The following is a 21,703-nucleotide window of genomic DNA, read 5'->3' as shown; positions in this document are numbered from 1 at the left end:
AATGAGGTAGGTACTACTGATATTGAAGTATTTGCTATCAATAATGAGTTAGGTACAATTAATAATCAGATAGGTAAAATTAATAACCAGGTAGGTACAATCAATAATCAGGCAGATACAATTAATAATCAGGTAGGTACAAGTAATATTGAGGTAGGTAAAATTAATAATCAGGTAGGTACAATTAATAACCAGTTTGGTACAATTAATAATCAGGTAAGTACAAGCAATAATCAGATAGGTACAATCAATAATCAGGTAGGTGAAATCAATAACCAGGTAGGTACAATTAATAATCAGGTAGGTACACGCAATAATCAGGTAGGTACAATCAATAATCAGGTAGGTACAATCAATAATCAGGTAGGTGAAATCAATAACCAGGTAGGTACAATTAATAATCAGGTAGGTACACGCAATAATCAGGTAGGTACAATTAATAATCAGGTAGATATAATCAATAATCAGGTAGGTATAATCAATAATCAGATAGGTACAATCAATAATCAGGTAGGTACAAGCAATAATCAGATAGGTACAATTAATAATCACGTAGGTACAATCAATAATCAAGTAGGTACAATTAATAATCAAGTAGGTACAATTAATAATCACGTAGGTACAATCAATAATCAGGTAGGTACAATCAATAATCAGGTAGGTACAATCAATAATCAGGTAGGTACAAACAATAATCAGGTAGGTACAAGCAATAATCAGATAGGTACACTCAATGATAAAGTAGGTATAATCAATAACCAGGTTGGTACAATCAATAACCAGGTAGGTACAATTAATAATCAGGTAGGTATAAACAATAATCAGGTAGGTGAAATCAATAACCAGGTAGGTACAATTAATAATCAGGTAGGTACAATCAATAATCAGGTAGGTATAATTAATAATCAGGTAGGTGAAATTAATCATCAGAAAGATACGATTATTAATCAGGTAGGCACAATTAATAATCAGGTAGGGACCAAGTATATCAATTATAAGTAATATTGATAATGAGGTAAATAAGGTAAGTATTTTGGAAAGCAAAATTGATTAGGTAAATAAAATCGATAATGTGGTACGTAGAACCAATGATGACATGCAAGTCAATTCGAGGTACAATTATCGTTGACAACAACAGTCATTGGGATGAAAAATATTAATGTACATAATCTCGCTGGGCGTCTTTCCGTCAAAACAATGCTGCTTCAAATAAGTTTAAGCTGCTTACACTTGAATATCGTGTTATCTTAAACAGTGTGTATCGGATTTGTTAAGCACGCAATCGCGATAACAAGGGTGGGGCATTTCCCTTATTCCCTATTTTGAGATAATGAATAAAAACCCACGTGGGTATAGTTATTTATAAAACATTAATATGACGTAATAGACACTCATTTTTTAACATTGAAGGTTTGAACCGGGTAGCAATTAATACGTTTGTAAAAGTCCGCTTATAATTGGTAGCAAACACACAAAACAGACGCAAATACTCCGACTGATGTACCATTGTCGGGTTGACATGAGATAAAAAAAAGAAATCCTTATCTTGCCAAAAATACAGCTTATATTTTGAGACACTGACCATTGTTCTATCTATCCTGCAACAGTAATAAAAAAACATCTTTATGTATAAATCAATATGAGAATGATGACTGCAGGTCTAGTACTTCCATTGTATTTACTGGTCAATCAGACGATTGCACTATCACGTTTTGGACTGAAAGGAACCTTAAAATGCACCATGCACAATGTAAGTAAACTAAGAGAAGCTAAAGTAACATTTGATATCAAGTTACAGACGGGGTTGCGATTATAGCTCGGTAAAGTCACTGACGACGGTTTCTGTTACATACCAGTTAAGTTGTCCACGTGGGTTACATTTATTTAAGCAATGAACTGTTTTTGTATGGTATTTATGATCTATTTGAATACAAAGGGCTTTGCAAGCAAACAACATCATGTGTGTTACGATTATATATCAGTAAAGTTACAGACGTGTGTTACGGTTATTACTCATGTTTGATACGGTTATATATCGGTTAAGCTACAGACGTGTGTTATGGTTATATATCAGTTAAGTTACAGACGTGTGTTACGGTTATATATCAGTTAAGTTACAAACGTGTGTTACAGATATGTATCGGTTAAGTTACAGACGTGTGTTACGGTTATATATCGGTAAAGTTACTCACGTGTGTTACGGTTATGTATCGGTTAAGTGAAAGACGTGTGTTACGGTTATATATCGGTTAAGTTACTCACGTGCGTTACGGTTATGTATCGGTTAAGTTACAGACGTGTGTTACGGTTATATATCGGTTAAGGTACAGACGTGTGTTACGGTTATATATCGGTAAAGTTACAGACGTGTGTTACGGTTATATATCGGTTAAGTTACAGACGTGTGTTACGGTTATATATCGTTTAAGTTACAGACGTGTGTTACGGTTATATATCGGTAAAGTTACAGACGTGTGTTACGGTTATATATCGGTTAAGTTACAGACGTGTGCTACGGTTATATATCGGTTAAGTTACAGACGTGTGTTACGGTTATGTATCGTTTAGGTTACAGACGTGTGTTACGGTTATGTATCGGTTACGTTACAGACCTGTGTTACGGTTATATATCGGTTAAGTTACTCACGTGTGTTACGGTTATATACCAGTTAAGTTACTCACGTGTGTTACGGTTATATATCAGTCAAGTTACTCACGTGTGTTACGGTTATATACCAGTTAAGTTACTCACGTGTGTTACGGTTATATACCAGTTAAGTTACTCACGTGTGTTACGGTTATATATCGGTTAAGTTACAGATTTGTGTTACGGTTATGCATCGGTTAAGTGAAAGACGTGTGTTACGGTTATATATCGGTAAAGTTACAGACCTGTGTTATGGTTATATACCGGTTAAGTTACAGACGTGCGTTACGGTTATATATCAGTTAAGTTACTAACGTGTGGTACGGTTATATATCAGTTAAGTTACTCACGTGTGTTACGGTTATATATCGGTTAAGTTACAGACGTGTGTTACGGTTATATGTCAGTTAAGTTACTCACGTGTGTTACGGTTATATATCAGTTAAGTTACTCACGTGTGTTACGGTTATATATCAGTTAAGTTACTCACGTGTGTTACGGTTATACATCAGTTCAGTTACTCACGTGTGTTACGGTTATATATCAGTTAAGTTACTCACGTGTGTTACGGTTATATATCGGCTAAGTTACCCACGTGTATTACGGTTATGCATCGGTTAAGTTACCCACGTGTGTTACGGTTATGCATCGGTTAGGTGAAAGACGTGTGTTACGGTTATATATCGGTTAAGTTACAGACGTGTGTTACGGTTATATATCGGTTAAGTTACAGACGTGTGTTACGGTTATATATCATTTAAGTTACAGACGTGTGTTACGGTTATATATCGGTGAAGTTACTCACGTGCGTTACGGTTATATATCGGTTAACTTACAGACGTGTGCTACGGTTATATATCGGTAAAGGTACTCACGTGTGTTACGGTTATGTATCGGTTAAGTTTCAGACGTGTGTTGCGGTTATATATCGGTTAAGGTACAGACGTGTGTTACGGTTATGCATCGGTTAAGTTACAGACGTGTGTTATGGTTATACATCGGTTAAGTTACAGACGTGTGTTACGGTTATGTATCGGTTAAGTTACAGACGTGTGTTACGGCTATATATCGGTTAATTTACAGACGTGTGTTACGGTAATATATCGGTTAAGTTATAGATGTGTGTTACGGTTATGTATCGGTTAAGTTACAGAGGTATGTTACGGTTATATATCGGTTAAGTTTCAGACACGATTTACGGTAATGCATCGCTAACCTTACACGTCCATGTGTGTTAAGATTGTTTAGTGGTAAAGTTATAGACACGGGTTAATGCTCAAGATCGCTTAAGTTATAGACGTGGGTGCCAGTTATATATCGGTAAAGTTACAGACACGGACTACGGAGTATAGTGGTCTAGAGTACTCGCAATACATATAACTCATTATCGCAATGAAATACGTTTATGTACTTATTTACTGATCGATTTACATATCATAACATACAGTGTACATATAAGCACGATGTCGATTCTAATGTTTTGTTTTGTTACAACAGAGAAAGTTTAACTGTAGAGCCAACTGCTTTTCTGATGGAAGTAGCACCGGGTCCCGAATCAGTGAAGTCGCCATAGATAACATGGTTGTTGGAATCCGCAAAGGAGATGTATCGTCTCATTGTCCGCCTGATATCCCGAGAAAAAAGCCATGTTCAAAGAATATTCGGATTAGTTGTCGTGATTCTGGCATCTCCAACTCATCCGACAGAACAGTTGATTTAAACTCAATTCAAAGTTCTCAGAATACTACCTCGATAAATGAAGAACTATCTTTTATGAAAAATTCCAATCCAGAATGCTGTCCGGGAATCGCTGCGGAACGAACTGAAAATATAAGAAAACTGCTCGGACACTCTTCGGTAACAACACTTGCTACATGCAACGGAACATCGACGGTTAGTAGAACCATTCGCAGTCAATCTGTCCCGAAAATCATCAAGGTGTCTGAATCACAATTCGGTGTTAATAATACTGGTTATATTCCAATGAACGGACGATGTAATATGACATCAGACGAGCGGAATATTGCGGTGACGTGGCAAGGTACAGTTGGCAATGACGATATCAATGATAGAGGTTATTCAGCCATGTATATGCAACAAATCGAGGACTACAGTTCAGTGCACCTAAATAACTTCCCTAATGAAGAAGCTGACAACGGGATAATGCCAACTGAAGGTCACGTGTCACCAAAATCTGATGAAAGTGATGATGACATTAAACCTGTAAAGACTGATACCAAACAACATGTTTAGATACCGAACGACTGTCACTTGTTATCCGCAGCAGTGTATATAAGATGCAATATAATAACAATAATATTGAACTGTTACCCGGTTACAAAAGCGCCATCACTCGGAGGCGATATTACCAAAGGCCGAGGGAATTAATCTTCGTATTCACATAAACAGGTCAATAATTGTATTATAAACATTACATTGTACATGGATAGTCTAATCATTTATGATGTAAATATTTTATAAATAGAGAGATTCTGTTATTTCAGTGTAAATATGTAATAAATCGTCTTTCCTTCAGTTAACACCATAATATCTTAACATAAATCATAAGCTAGCCTTGTTAAGATTCAGAGGGTCATTTGTCAACTGTGAAATGAGTAAATTGTCAGTTTTACATCCGATCACTATAATCATTATTATCTTTATGGCATATGGGTGTCTATCCGCAATTGCAATCGTTAAATAGATACATGTAGTATATTCATCTTCTTCATAAAGAGTTCTCTGTTCTGTTTCCTTTATTGGCATGCTCATTCTAATCAGTCTTTATTTTGCAATAGTGAAAGTGACCTTTAATCATTAGACAGTAATCCCATTTCCTTAAAAACGCTAACAGTTAAGAAGGTCGAGTTTATTTTTACGAATTGTCAATAGTGTATAAAAGGAGGGCGTGCCCCCCCCCCCCCCCCCCCCCCCCCCCAAATACACCCAAATCAGTTCAAATATCGATGGGCCGTCAAAATACATAACCGAAGACTCATTGTATATATAGTAAGACACATAGGTATGTAATTATTTTCCTCTTACTTCTCAACTGTATTAACCTAAGGCGTAATAGGTATGGTATAGGTACTCTATACACAGACTTACATCAAGATTCAGGGTGTATTCTTAATCTATTTGTTTAAAGTTATGCTTTATCATACCTGCGCAATGAAGTTAGGGTGGGGTATATTTGAATCACCATGTAAACTGTCGTCTACAAATCTTGCCTGCAAATCTCTTCTTATATAACCCTGAATGAATTTGAGTAGATGTACATGCGAATTTTTCTTAACATCCGTTTATGGATTCGTGATTACATCAATAAAATCAATGTCATTATACACATGTTTTTCGTAATGATCAATACTTAGTCAAGTGGTGCAACTTCTGAACATAGGTAAACAAAGCTTTTGATTTGAGAAGTGGTACTATTTTCCAAAACATTGGATGTCATTTGGTTGCCATAGTAACCAAAGGAATACCAATGAAAAGACGGATCTTGCCCAAACTACACTTTGTAAACTTATAACCCAGTTTCAATGAAAACAAACAGAAATATTACAGGGCAATATGTAGATGTGAATACATGTTGTTTTTTGTAGAAGTTTCGGTTATCATGTTAACATGGTCACTTCACACGTTTTGTGTCAAATTTCATAGCTCATCAATTCCAAATCAACTGTATTCAAAACTGGTGGAATGGTGCGACTTATCATAGCCTACGATTGACATGCCCATGGGAACAAACTGTACCTGTCTGTTGGCTAACTTAATTATGTTTGCACACGACGCTGATTATATTGAAGAAGGTATATTGACGATGTGTTATACTAAGATAATAAACAGTATTGACCATATCGATCAGATATACCCTGTGGAACTTCAACATCACCTGCTTTTCTCGATATTTACTAACAACGTAACCAGCATGGCCAGCTTAGAAATTATCTGTATGATAAGCGTGATTATTTCAGTTTTTCAATTTTTTTAATTATTTTTCCATTTATAAATAGTAATATCCCTACTTTCCCTAACCATGGTGTTTACATATTCTTGTTGATTCACTATTCAAGGGCTAGATGGACTCGAGCACAGCGAAGATTTTGTACAAACGCTAAAGGGTTAAGTCTTATGGTGTAACATCGTTGTTTACCAGTTTACAAGTTGGCAAATCTATAAAGATTAGCAAAGAGAAGCCAATCGGGTGCCGCCGTGGAACAGGAAGATTGTTCGGCTGGCAGTCAAACAAAAAGCATTATGGAGCGAGCACACTAACTCCGATGCATGTTTATAAACGCTGACACACTAACAAACAAAATGGAGGAACTAGAATTTATCACCAGACATGAGAAATTAGACATCGTTGGCGTTGTTGAAGAATTATCATATATATGGCACACAATCTAAGAGCAACGGAGATAACAATTAAGAAACCGCTTGACGAGCAGCTTTGGAAACAAATTTATTTAAATAAAGGAAACACCTTAACAATCGGATGCCTTTATAAGAGTCCTAACAGCGTAGATGAAAATGGTATGAAATTATGGGAGCTGCATGCCAATATAGGGGGAATCAAAACATCCCATTTATTAGTAATGGGAGACTTCAACTTAAAAGATATAGACTGGCCTCAATGTATCCCGTCTAGTGGAGCCAATAATTTAGAATATATATTTATCGAGTCGGATAATTATGCAGTTCTATGTCAACACATCAATAAGCCAACAAGAGTACGATCGAATAACGAACTAAAGCATTTTAGATTTGATTTTTTTCGAATGAGCAGGATATGTTTAGTAATATTGAAATACGAAGTGGATTTGGAAAAAGTGATCATGGTACTATATTTTTATATTTTAACTGCACATAAACGCATAGATTAAGCAAGACAATCAAGCATAACTACAACAAAGGAGACTATGAATTAATAAAAAGCCGCTGAGAACGATCAATTGATTGGAGGGAACCATTAAACTGTGCATCGGATACAAAAAGTACGAAATATTCTATCAAAGAATTCAGTCCGCCATAGATCGACATATACCCAAAAGCATGCAAGAAACAAAGGAAGGCAGAACCCTCTAGATAGCCAACCTATACAGGCCATCAAACGGAAACACGGGAGCTGGCAGCGATATCTTGATTCAAAAGAAAACGGGAAATAAAACGAATATGTAAGAGCAAGAAACAAAGTTCAAAAATGCAAAAGAAATTTAGAACGTGAAATTCCTAAGGAAGTAAAACTAAACCACAAGAAAGTTTGGGGATATGCAAGCTCCAAAACGAAAACGAGATCTGGAATCTCGGATATTGACATTAAGTGTGGAAACGAAACGATAATCGTGCAAAATGATCGGAATAAGGCCAATGATTTCAGCATAAAGAGTCCATGTATTACTACTGAAATATCAAAGCTGCAAGTACTTAATACCTTTAAAGACATTGAATCCCTACAAGTTCACCCGGACTACATAATATCCATTCGAAAGTACTTAAACCAATATCACTCCCACCTCACTATGACTAACCGGTCGGCCGACGAATTCCTTTCAAGTTGATCGACAGACACCTTTCTCATTTTAGTCGCTTTGGTCAAACGTAGTTCTCGATCTGGAACGTTAAACACCTGTAAGCAAGAAATATGGAAGAATCTGGCCAGAAACGTGTGACGATATCGGTAAATATTTTATTCAAGTGTCGCACACCAATTCACGAAAAACATCCGTTACATAATACATCAAAAGGAGTTGATATCCGGACAAGTCTTGTTTAACTATTGTAATCAGCATGGCGTAATGATAAAATTCACTTCTACATAAAGTCAACATTATGAGAGTTAAGTAAAGAACCATCTCAGAATTATGTACATGTATGTATTCCTACTTTCATGACAATATAATGATAAAAGTACATACATATCAAAATACAATTTCCGTTAAACATTCTTAAAGGGTTAGAGGCTAATATTCTAGTGTAAACCATATTCATAAGTAAATCCTTTGTAAAAGTAGTTGTTACTTTAAATCTGAATAAAATTCGCAAGCAGTTAAAAAAGTCACTTCCAATCACATTTCATTTACAATGATAACATATTTGATATAATGTGACCTTTGGCACGTAATACAACCAAGTTTCTACGGCAAGCAACAGACTTACTACAACAAAACCAACTATGGATTCTGCGGGCAATAGAAAAGAACAGTTTTCTATAACAATTTCTGATTGAAATAAACTCTAGGTTCGTAGTTTGTTTCCATCATTACCTAGTCTGTCACTCATTAAATCTCCGTAAATGTACCATTTAAAAGGTTCCTCAAATGATAATCGAACTTCGAGCAATGTTGTCAGAGTTGCATGCATATATATATAGCCTGTCTTTTAGCACAAAATGCCAGCCTCGTATATATATTAGTTTGCGTGATAATAACCAGGGTCTAAAGCTTTAGTTAATTAACCGAATTCGTACTTCAACAAGAAATACTGTCCTTAGGACACATTACCAAAGTTACTTCTAAACATTTACACCACGAAACTCATTCAACAACACTTAATTTTGATCAGAGAGATGGTAAATCCATTAGTAAATATATGATGAAAATATGACACAAAAAGCCCACAGGTTTAGACTTTTTATCCACAAAGCTGCTACATATGACCAAAAGTAAAATTCCATATATTGTAAGGTGGAAATGTTCGATACCAACTAAAAGTAGAAAGGGTCACGCCTATACAAAACATCGTCCAGTCAGTATCCTCTTCCAAAGTGGAACAGCTTGAGGGTTTGTTTCTATCCGTTTATCGGCTAGGTTAAAGTTGTCCAAGTTAAAGCTGTCAGCACTCGTAGAGGGGTAGCGATCGGCTCTGGATAATAACCAATATGACTGAACCAGTTTAATGGATCTGACCAGGGCATTCGACTGTGTCTTGCCAGGACTGCATTGCGATAAATTGAGGGCATATGGTGTTGTAGATTACGCTGTCAAACTTATCATAAATTACCTCTCAAATAGAAGGCTATAGATAATCTGTCAAATGGGAATTAGCAAAAGTACAGTGCAGAAAGAGGTAAAAGGGGCTCACAGGTTTCAATGCTGGTCCGACCAGAAACTTGTATATCAGGTATATATACATGTACGTCTCTGTATATACGTCTCTGGAGTCTGGTCCGACCTATTTTCCTTTTCACAATAGATGCATGCTGATTTTTATAAACATGTAAAATATAATACGGATATATTTGAAGAAAATGCCCGTATGCAGATCTAGGTCATTAGATACGTTAAGAAAAAGAAATTTTGCGTCCCGTGTTGGTCACATATTGCCGACAACCCATATCCCGCAATACCGCACCCCAAGTGGTGTGAAATAGTTGAAATATATGTAACAAATTCTCAAATCCCTGTGGCTAAATCATGTCAGTGTCAAAGTGTACATTAATATACAGTAGATCAGGCAATCCACGTTATATCGGAATTACTAAGTATACGCGAATACATCTTTAAAGCAACTCATACATAGTAACTCATACATAGTATTGAATTCGGCATGCCAAAATCAAGTACGCCCTCGGATAAATAATTGTACGAAACTAATAGTTAGAAAAATACATCTAGCTCTGTATGTGACAGCCATATTTGTTGTTTTTGATTTCACGCAAAGACCACGTTTTGACAACATCTCGATAAAGAAAGCGGTGAGTTTGCAATGTTTGTGATCTTATAAACAAAATCAACGGTTAGTGATATAAGTAGTGATTTCTGATGTATCCCATAAGCCAGTAATACTCCAGTGCTTCTGTATCACGACAGCTCGTTTCTATTGATAAAAATAATTAAAAATATTTGCGGTTCATTCGTGCCGCGACAATAACAAAACAAATACAATCTACGTAGTGGCCTTAATTATGATATATTTACATTCTGTGTTGCATTTGCCTATATGACGTTAGTAAACCAAATTGTATTCATCAGAGTGTATACTACAATTTACAGTGATTCGGTCAGAGTAGGGATACAGCCCCAGGTGTTGCTGGTCAAAACAATGGTCCCCAGTTACATTCGGCCAGGAGAGATTTCGAATGCTAGCATTTATCTACGTAAACCACCACAAAAAAAGCAACGCAAGTTATGAGAGTAAAATTTAATAATAGAAAAAATGAAGTCGACGGACTCGACACAAAATTATTATAAGCTCTATTCCTGATCTATAGGAAGTGATCAAATTGTCACTGTCGTCACACAGGGGCTCGTTGTCGAATTGTCAGAAATGCTAGACACGACAACATTTAAAGTCCAGCAATTAAAATAAAAAATGTTGCCAAAAATCGACAGTATCGACATGGTTTCTGGTTGTGTATGCATACTGAATTATAGTTATGTGGTTATTCACTGATGTCAAAGGCCTACCTTACTCCAAAATCGAGCCCCTGTGAAGTTGAACATCGTCTGCTAAGTTAGCGACACTGATGTGACCGGTTAGACTGGATTCTGTTTCTAATGAAATATCCTTGGAATCGTTTTCACCTACTGTCAAGACGACGTTCATTTAGAATTTAAGAGATGATATTCCTCTGAAAATAACGTAAATCCAGTCGATAGAAACATAAGTGTTTCCGAGGAATCGAGTCTGTCCTGTGCAGTACCCATTCAACGCCGCATCACTTCTAAATGTTAACCGTATATCATGCGCCGAAAAACGGCTTTATTTTTAAACAATCAGAAATTATGCAATTGTGAACAATTTGAAGATATCTACAAACGTTTATAAAATATAATATAAAGCCAAATTGTGCAAAAAACATTTCATGTGATTGCTATTTTTAACGATATGAGGGACTATATTATTCCTTCTGGAAATTTCGGCTGTTCCGGTATTTGAACTTGATGACGTCAGTGATAGGAGAAGCGGCAAATTTAAACGCGTCTTAAGCTACAGTAAATAAAATAAAATTATGAATATAAATATAAGCATTGAACTGTTACCAAATGGTAGTATACAGTCGATATGAATACAATTTGGGTGACAAATAAATATTTCATGTCGCCATTTATCTGTCGCCCAAATTGTATTCATATCGACTGTATACTACCATTTCGTAACAGTTCAATGCTTAATTGAAGGTGACTATGTGGATTTTCAATTGTATGAACTTTTAAAATGAAGCATCCCATTATATTGCTATATGAAAACATGGAATTCTCCGACGTTTGGTGTAGCCCGAGTTCTTCTGGCCCTGACACCATTCACACAAACTCTTTAAAAAAAGCCTTTAGGCAACCTAGCTTGTTATACGGAAAAAAATATTTACTGTCCGTCATACATGCCATACCTCCCGGCGTGAGACAAAATCTCCCTTATTTTCAAGTCATATATTTCCTCCCGGGAGGAGAGCCCAAATTCCCGTATTTTGTAATTCCCTCAGGTATTTTTGCCGACGCCATTTTTGTTTACAATTGAGTAGTTTTTCTCGCGAGATTTGACTAAATTTAGCGATCACGTGATCCATCTGTTCACGTGATCACTGAATCAAAATGGCGCCTGTTGGACACGGCTTTCACACGGAGCTCTGGCTAGTGTAATGTTTGCGCTAGAATATCTATCACCATGAAATAAAGGCAAGTCGCTTACAACTTAAACCCCCTTTGCTAACAGACTTGAATTATTGTTTGTTTTCTTTTAGGACCATACCTTGACGATGGTAATTGATACAGAGTCTAGAGTCAGACGCAAAATCACCAAAATCACGCGTGTTTTTCATTTAACATGTGTGTCGTTGATCAGTGATAGCAAGATGAAATCCGATATTTTCTTTTAGAAAACTATATATCAAAATTAGCACATCTGTTGGTCGTAGTGGTCAATCATGATGTTTACAATGACTGTACCGTCCATGACAGAGACAATATACAAAATCTAGAATGATCGTGATAAGATTTACTGCAGTCTCATAACATGAACATCTTCAGTTCTCATGACTTCATGTACATGTACATGTATATACTTGCACACTTGGAATATTTTTATGTCTAAATGGTCCAACATAAGAGATCCCACAGGACATTTCATGGTGATTTTTACAGCTGGTGTGCTCCCTCAGAGTGGATCAAGCTTTCTAATTTTCAGAAAATCCAAACTGATAAATGATTACCTTGCTTATCTTAATCTTTAGCTATGTAATTATTATAAACCCTTTTCAAATACTGTTATGTAATATGCATAAAGCTGTGAAACTTTTTGTGTTACATAAAAAAAAATTAAAAAATAATTTCAAAGCACCAGAATCTGAATATATACTTATTGCATTTTTTTACCTTATACAACTTTTTGTTTTTTGCATATACAATATGATTAATATCCAAAATAAAGATAAATATTCTTTATCACTTTAAAAATTAGTTTATTGGCTTAAAATTGAGTAAAACTGTTGATATTCATGTCGCGCACAAATCTCCCTTATTTTAGGCAAAACTCCCTTAAAATAATCCTCAATCTCCCTTATTGGTCTCCCAAAAATATGGCATGTATGGTCCGTGTAGTTGATCTTTGGAACAGTCTTCCTCAGGATGTAATAGATTCAACCAATGTTATAATGTTTGAAATTAATTGCTCTAGATGAGGTCTATAAACGTGGTAGTAGAACTTTAAGATTTTAGTTTAAATGCTGTTCATTTGACACAGGAAGTATGTTATAATGCAAATTTTGTTTTTGTGTACAGATTTCATTTCAAAATATTTTATTCAATCAAGCATTTGAATTAATTTACATACAATATTTCATAATAGAGATAGATTTTAGATATAAAGTGGATTGGACAACAGGCTAAGCCTATACAGGTCCTTTCCGTACTTCCGTTATAAATATTATAAATATTTTTATTGGTATAGTTATATTTGTAATTAATTAACGATATAGTAAAATGGAATGCTTATTATCAATTAATGGAGGAAAAGAAAGATCATAGTTGAGAGGAAAGTTTTGCTTATAATAGAGAAGATAATTTATTGAAGAGAAAGTATAACAGAGAAGAGAAAAGGTCAATAATAAATATATATATAAATAAATAAATAAATAATTAAGTAAAAAATGAATAATAGATTTAATAGTAAATAATAGAGATGCTAAAAAAAAAAAAAAAAGACAACAGATATTGATATATCTATATAGGCTTATATCCTACATTCGTAATGTCTAATATTAAAATATATTGAATCATATGCATGTCTGGTGTAGGCCAGAGTGCACTACTACAGTATACTACATGAAAACGTGGAATTCTCAGATACTGGGTGCCGCTAAGATTTTAGTGCAAACAAAATAAAATCGGGGGTGACATAACACCTTCCTAACATATATGGATTAATGAGATATTATAATTTATTTACCCCTAAACACCCATTTAGTCCCAAATCGATGCTCTATTCTGTCTGTATAGCCTTCGCTTTACACTGGTCAAAATTTTTTACACATGACTCAATGCCATATTGCTAATTATATATGTAGGTTATATTAATGGGCCTCATTCCTGATTCAGATTGAAATTATTTCATATTCGATCAAATTACCAAAATTTGCAGTTTACTCAAGTCTACCAATTCACCATTTTGGTCCAAAAATGAGGCTAAAAGACCCCATCCCAAAAACAATGAGAAAATGTCCTGGACAATATTTGGTAGACTTTGATATTAATTAATTACTTCACAGTACATTTCATACACACTGATCATGAGTTGTATCAGATATTCAACCAAACCATTGTGTGTACTATCATTCGTTGATTCAAAATGAAATTCTTGATAATGAATATAACTATATCTAAATGTAAACAATATGTTGTATTTCAGAAGTCTACGACAACATGCTTGAAATCACGTGTAATGATCGGCTCGGGAAGAAGGTGCGGGTTAAATGCAAGTATCCTTTATGATGAGTTCATGCAAAGACATGATCATTGTCAGAACTAGTAAAATGTATCACTTTTGGTCTTGGAGTTGATCGTGAGGGCTTGTCCATCAAAGGAAGACTGGGTTTTGTCCCAGGCAGTTGCGCATGCATACCAAAGCCACTATATATAGTTATGGTAGTTCATGTTCCTGCATGATGCTCAAGAATGAAATGAATTCACACAGCTATGTTTCAGTCTCGGTTAAATAAACTGGGATCAGGAAATATCATTTTGATGTGTCCGCAACACGACATTTTCGTGAAATAGCAATAGATATAGAACAGTTTCTATTATTCCCAATTTAAGTAGGCACCATGCATGATATGGGTAAATGACCTTAATTTGCTGATAGAATATCTAAATGCTAATTATAACCCATATTAAGGAGGGTTTGTGATATCACTTCCAAGGGGTGTAATTCACCTGATCTGATATCAACTTGTGGAAATTTTAGACTTATTATGTATGCTAAAAGGGTGTTAATTATTAAAATCAAACATATGATCATGATAATAAACGTTAATAATTGATAGCAAACACTAATAACGGATCATATTCAAAACAGGGATCAACATTAAGGTTTGTTTAAGTTGTTATTGTCTGGTACCAGACTAATTAAATTGCAGTCAGACAAGTGAAAGTATCAAAACACTTGTCTGTCGAGACATGGAAAGTAACAAATATTGTCTTCTTGTTGTTCATTTGTATTCTAAAATCAACATTGACAACATTTCATTTTACTTTATGGTAAACGATTTTGAGATCTGAGGCCTTTTAGATTTTTGACTGGATCAAATCATGGAATTGACCAATACTATCTCATTCGGAACTGAATATGTGGAAAATAAAATAAAGCTTAAACATTAAAATATCTTAATAAAAGACGGAGTCAATGATAACATAATTATAATTCATTCAAGTTCACTTATTGTATAATGCTATAGTATATAAGTATATTTTATTCATTTTACTTAGTCAAAACACCAATAAATATCAGTAGTATATATATATATAGTTGTCATTGCAATAGGTTTTGCCTGCGTCCGTCTGTCAGTCCGTCCGTCCGGTTAAAGTTTTGGTTAAAGTTTTATAAGGCACACCATTCACTTAATAATGGTATTAGGATGCTGATTCTTTGCATAGAGGTTCTTTGGGTGTGTGGCATTACTTTTGTATGGTTAAAAGTGAAAAAATTATTTTCATTTTTTGAAATTTTTGCCATATTATGAATTTAACTTTTTTCTCTGTATTCTTCAGGTTAAAGTTTTGGTTAAAGTTTTATAGTGGCACACCATTCACTTACTAATGGTATTAGGATGCTGATTCTTTGCATAGAGGTTCTTTGGGTGTGTGGCATTACTTTTGAACAGTTGAAAATGAAAAAAATTTTTTTTTTTTTTGAATTTTTTTCCATAATATGGACTTAACTGTTTTCTCTCTGTATTGAATGCTTCACTGATGTGAGATTCTTTTGGAATAAAATCAGTGTACTACTATGCTGTGCTATGCAGAATTATGTTTATATTTCAATCCAAGGCTGTTATTACACATTTCAATTTAAATTCACTTTAGATTCTTTTACTCTGTACAGTAGACATACCAAAAGAATACCTGAATATCTTTTATGGGCAGGAAACATTATTTATTCACCCCAATAGAGTTGAATTTACACATTGATTGGAATGAACTTATTTTCATAAAATGATCATGTTTCAGTTGTGGCTAAACTTTTTTACTCAAATTTTGCTAAAGTTTTAACTTGGGGGCACCGGTAGGGGACATGCATTGGTTTAGCAATACTCACAGAATGCTTGTTTCAAAAGTTAATGTCAACCCCTAGCCTGCAATATTGAACATTAATAATACAGTTTTTCTACACTTGAATGATTGTACTCCTTAAGCTTATTCCAATTATGCATAATGCCATTTATAGAGTGTATGAGGCACAAATAATAAGAGAGAAACCTTTATGAACTTTTTTGGAAATGTTGAAAATTAAATTTTGTTGTTTGTCCATTAAAAAAAAACATCCTTGACCATGGGAAGTGATGATGATAAAATTGGAGATCTCAAGAAGTTAATAGCTGCCCAAACAGGAACAAGGCCAGAAAAAATTGTGCTAAAGAAATGGTGAGTGATGTTCATGGACAATCTATATACTAATGGGATCTAGCTTTTATTCCAAGCAGAATATTATACTCCAAATAAAGAATGCCCCTTGTGACAAAGGTGTAAAGGAATATCCTATTGTCATTATGTTTTCATAGGGAGGTCAGGTGGTAGTGGTACCACACTTTTATTTCACCGATAGGTGGCCAGAGTTGGATTCCACAATTGGTCGACGTGAACAGAGAAGTTATAGGGCACCTGCCCAATAACATGTTTTCCCAGTTACTGCGGTGTCATCCCACATTAAGGCTGCTTGCATATGTGCTTTCGTCCAAGCCATCAAGTCATTACTAGTCTGATTACCCGGTAATATACCAGTTGATATAACTTGCTTCACAATTATTGTAAAACAAATAAGTTTATATTTTCTATCACATTTTCACTCTTCTATCATACCAGATTTTGCATAAAATGTTTTTTGTCTGGTAATAATACCCATTCTCAATTGAAAATTAGCCAAGTATCTTCTCAGTTGTATTTTTAAATTTATATTTAAATATATATTTTTTATATTTTATGGTCAATTTCATATTTGTTTTCATATTTTACAGGTATACCATCTTTAAAGATCATGTGACTGTAGGAGATTGTATCCTTTCTCAAAACTTCTTCTGATGAACTACATGTATCAGATTAAACACATCAATCAGTGACTAAAACAAGAAAGTAGTGTCAACTTTTCCTTACGACAGCTTTCTCTTGATGACAAAAACTCCCAGAATCAAGATATTTGGCTAGTAGGTTCCTGGGATGACAAAATTTTTATGAAAAGGAATGACCTTGACCCATATTGAAGGTCACATGGATCAATTAAATTAACTTAAAGAATTCAAAACTCGGGTGACTCGAGGCTCATGGGCCTCTTGTTATATTTTTAGCCCCTGTAAGCAATGATCAAATCTTAGAAGATGAGTTTTAAAAACAAATCTAAGATTATGCTGTTTATCTTATCAATCAGAAAACTTAAACTTTGACATTTAAGCAAAATATGGAGAACAGAATAAAAAGGAAGGAGCCATTTTGTGGCACCATTTACAAGTGCATGATGTGACATCATTTTCTGTATTATTGTACCACACTTACAAAAAATACTAGATGTACAGTACCTTCCACTTAATCGGGTAATGCTTAATTAATAGGGTATTTCTTTTATTGGGGTAAAAATTCAAAAACCAAAACCTTTTTCTCTTAAATCAGGTTAAAAAAAAACATTTAAAAAAAAACTATTATGTATTATGACTATTGATTTCTTCCTGGCACATTGTACACAGCCGTTGAGAAACACTGCTGGGTATATTACACTAGTAACATACGCAGTAAATACAGGTATTACATAGAAGCCACCACTAGGTAGCAGACCGATTATGTGGTTAATAAAATCTTGTATATTTGATGTTATATACTTAACATCATCAACATGAACTTTGTATGATTAAATATATGCTATTATCTATCAAAATGTCCTTTCAATTAGTTAACATATCCTTGACCATTTCATCAGATGAAATAAAAGATGGCATGAATCTTGAACTGTATTACCAGTGAAAGATGTGCAAGCTATATGGTTAACCGACAGCAGATCACGGACTTGGATAACGGACACAGATGACAGGATGATCACAATTTAATGGTCAAGTAACAGAACATTAAGAGTAAATGAAGGGAGACTACTCCAGCAGCTGATGTACATTTACATGTCACTAGAAAATAAGTGACTTTGTGTTATAGAATGCCAGTGGGAAATCATGAGTTTAATTTTTGCTATTAATGTCTTTGTCAATGAAAGATACAACAGATGTGAGATGAGAGTTTAAATTTAAATGCATTTGATACAAACTTGTAAAATTGTGTATGATATATGGAGAAATTTAGTAGAAAATTTTGGTACCATTTTGATGGCGACCTACATATTCACTCACAATTGGTTGTATTGAAGAAAAGTATAAGCAGGTGTACACACATTGAAACATTGAAGATTCATTATTGTCCAGTTTGGTGTGAATGACTCGCGAGTGCGAAATTTAACACTGTATATTGTGTATGAAAGAATGTAAAAACCTTAAGTTAATAAAATATGTGGTAAATTTTCCAATGTATTTTTGTTCGTGACATATATATGTAACTTGTGTCCATTGATCACAGGCATGGTTACACGGTACCATATATGAACGGGTCTACACAGGTACACGGTACCATTATATGGACAGGTCTTCACAGGTACACTGTAACATGTATGGACAGATCTTCACAGGTACACTAACATGTATGGACAGATCTTCACAGGTACACTGTAACATGTATGGACATATCTTCACAGGTGCACAGTAACATGTATGGACGGGTCTACACAGGTACACTGTAACATGTATGGACAGATCTTCACAGGTACACTGTATCATGTATGGACAGATCTTCACAGGTGCACAGTAACATGTATGGACGGGTCTACACAGGTACACTGTAACATGTATGGACGGGTCTTCACAGGTACACAGTAACATGTATGGACGGGTCTACACAGGTACACTGTAACATGTATGGACGGGTCTACACAGTAACATGTAAGGACAGGTCTACACAGGTATACAGTAACATGTATGGACGGGTCTACACAGGTACACGGTAAAATGTATGGACAGGTCTACACAGGTACACGGTACCATGCATGGACAGGTCTACACAGGTACACGGTACCATATATGGACGGGTCTTCACAGGATCACGGTTAGCCCGAGTTTCCTCTGGCACTGACACCATGTCTGTATTATTGTTGTATCATTTGCCTCCAAAATTGTGTATGTACTTCGGATCAGCAGGTCATTTCTGCAGGCCATTTGAACAATAAGGCCGCGGCTGTGTATGTGAGTGAGGTTATGGCGGTTGAAAACATTACCCCTATCGCTATGGACTATACGGGTGGATTAAAGTACTGTCGGTTGCATTCCGAAAATAAAAACTGTATATATATATCACTCTGATATATACGTCTCTGGCTAAAGGTCAGTGGTCAGCGCCGAAGAAAATTGGTAATTAGTCGCAGACATCTCGTGAAAGTTATATTAACAATGCATGAATATGGAAAGTTCTAGTTTTGTACAAAATGCAACCGATTTTTGATGCAGAAATCGTCGGTTGAAGTGAGGTAGTAATTGCTGTCATACTTTGTGTATCGTGTATGATTGTGATGGACTTAACACATGGCGACAAAACATTGACATACAGACGGCACATTAACACCCACGCTTTCATTGATAGGATACTTCCTGGACATTGGATGGTTCTTAGAACCAAAGTATTCGCAAGACTTCAGATGTTGATTGAAAGCAAGTAGATATTTTAACGATTCTTTCGGGGTATTAGTAAAAACGAGAGAACACTTAACAAACGCCATGACGATTGATAAATGTACGAAGAAAGTCTGCGTAATCAACTCAGCAATGTGAACCAAGGTCAGGCTACGTCACGTTATCAAAGTAAGAATCGACCGGGTACTGTTTTTTAACGAGTGAAATACAGAAACTTAAGCTTCATATCACACAGAAACGTAAGCTTCATATCCACTCGGCAGATTTTAAAAGGGACATCCCATGTCCCTTTTAAAACAAGGCATCGCAAATGATACAAATCCCCTCGCGTGCTAACACATGAACTCTGACGCAAAATGGGGGGTGGGGTTATTGCAGGACATTGAAATAACATCAGTTGTCATTTGCACTGAACTGCAATAGACATGACCTTAACCTTGACCTTGGCACCCTGAAACACGAACTCGTTCGAGGTATTCCCATGCTGGACCAATATATGAAGTTTTGTCAGGATCCGTTCAAAAATGAAGTCGCAAGAGCGCTGACAAAGATTTTCTATAAATAGTAACGCTGACCTTGACCTTGACCTTGGCACCCTGAAACATGAACTCGTTCAAGGTATTCCCATGCTGGACCCATATATGAAGTTTGGTCAGGATTCGTTCAGAAATGAAGTTGTAAGAGTGCTGACAAAGATTTTCTATAAATAGTAATGGTGACCTTGACCTTGACCTTGGCACCCTGAAACACAAACTCGTTCGAGGTATTCCCATGCTGAACCCATATATGAAGTTTGGTCAGGATCCGTTCAAAAATGAAGTCGCAAGAGCGCTGACAAAGATTTTCTATAAATAGTAACGCTGACCTTGACCTTGACCTTGGCATCCTGAAACACGAACTCGTTCCAGGTATTCCCATGCTGGACCCATATATGAAGTTTGGTCAGGATCCGTTCAGAAATACAGTTGCAAGAGTGCTGACAAAGAATTTCTATAAATAGTAACAGTGACCTTGACCTTGACCTTGGCACCCTGAAACACGAACTCGTTCGAGGTATTCCCATGCTGGACCCATATATGAAGTTTGGTCAGGATCCGTTCAGAAATGAAGTCGCAAGAGCGCTGACAAAGATTTTCTATAAATAGTAAGTGACCTTGACCTTGACCTTGGCACCCTGAAACACGAACTCGTTCGAGGTATTCCCATGCTGGACCCATATATGAAGTTTGGTCAGGATCCGTTCAGAAATGAAGTCGCAAGAGCGCTGACAAAGATTTTCTATAAATAGTAACAGTGACCTTGACCTTGACCTTGGCACCCTGAAACACGAACTCGTTCGAGGTATTCCCATGCTGGACCCATATATGAAGTTTGGTCAGAATCCGTTCAAAAATGAAGTCGCAAGAGCGCTGACAAAAAGTGAACATAAGTACGTACGTACGAACGGAACGCTATATCCCCTCCCCGACTTTCGTCGCGAGGGGATAATAATTCTAAAACTGAATTCTTCTCAATCAAAACAAAATTGATTTCACCTATTTAGAAACTTTCCATGATGGCATCATAAACTTACAGGGATTAACTCTACAGTGGGGATAACCTTGGTGTTGCAGGGTCTGGGCTGAGCCCTTGACCAA

General features: G+C 35.6%; 1 long non-coding RNA gene across 1 annotated transcript; it reads left to right on the top strand.

Moving 5' to 3' along the window:
• Positions 1-10,266: 10,266 nt before the first annotated feature.
• On the top strand, positions 10,267-18,850 carry LOC117315028. The gene is made up of 3 exons (XR_004529666.1): positions 10,267-10,343; positions 14,492-14,561; positions 18,263-18,850. It is a non-coding gene; the product is annotated as an uncharacterized LOC117315028 (long non-coding RNA).
• Positions 18,851-21,703: the final 2,853 nt, after the last annotated feature.

This window comes from Pecten maximus, chromosome 2, assembly GCF_902652985.1.
Source record: "Pecten maximus chromosome 2, xPecMax1.1, whole genome shotgun sequence".
NCBI classification, from domain to species: domain Eukaryota; kingdom Metazoa; phylum Mollusca; class Bivalvia; order Pectinida; family Pectinidae; genus Pecten; species Pecten maximus.
This window is presented reverse-complemented; position numbering and strand designations above follow the sequence as displayed.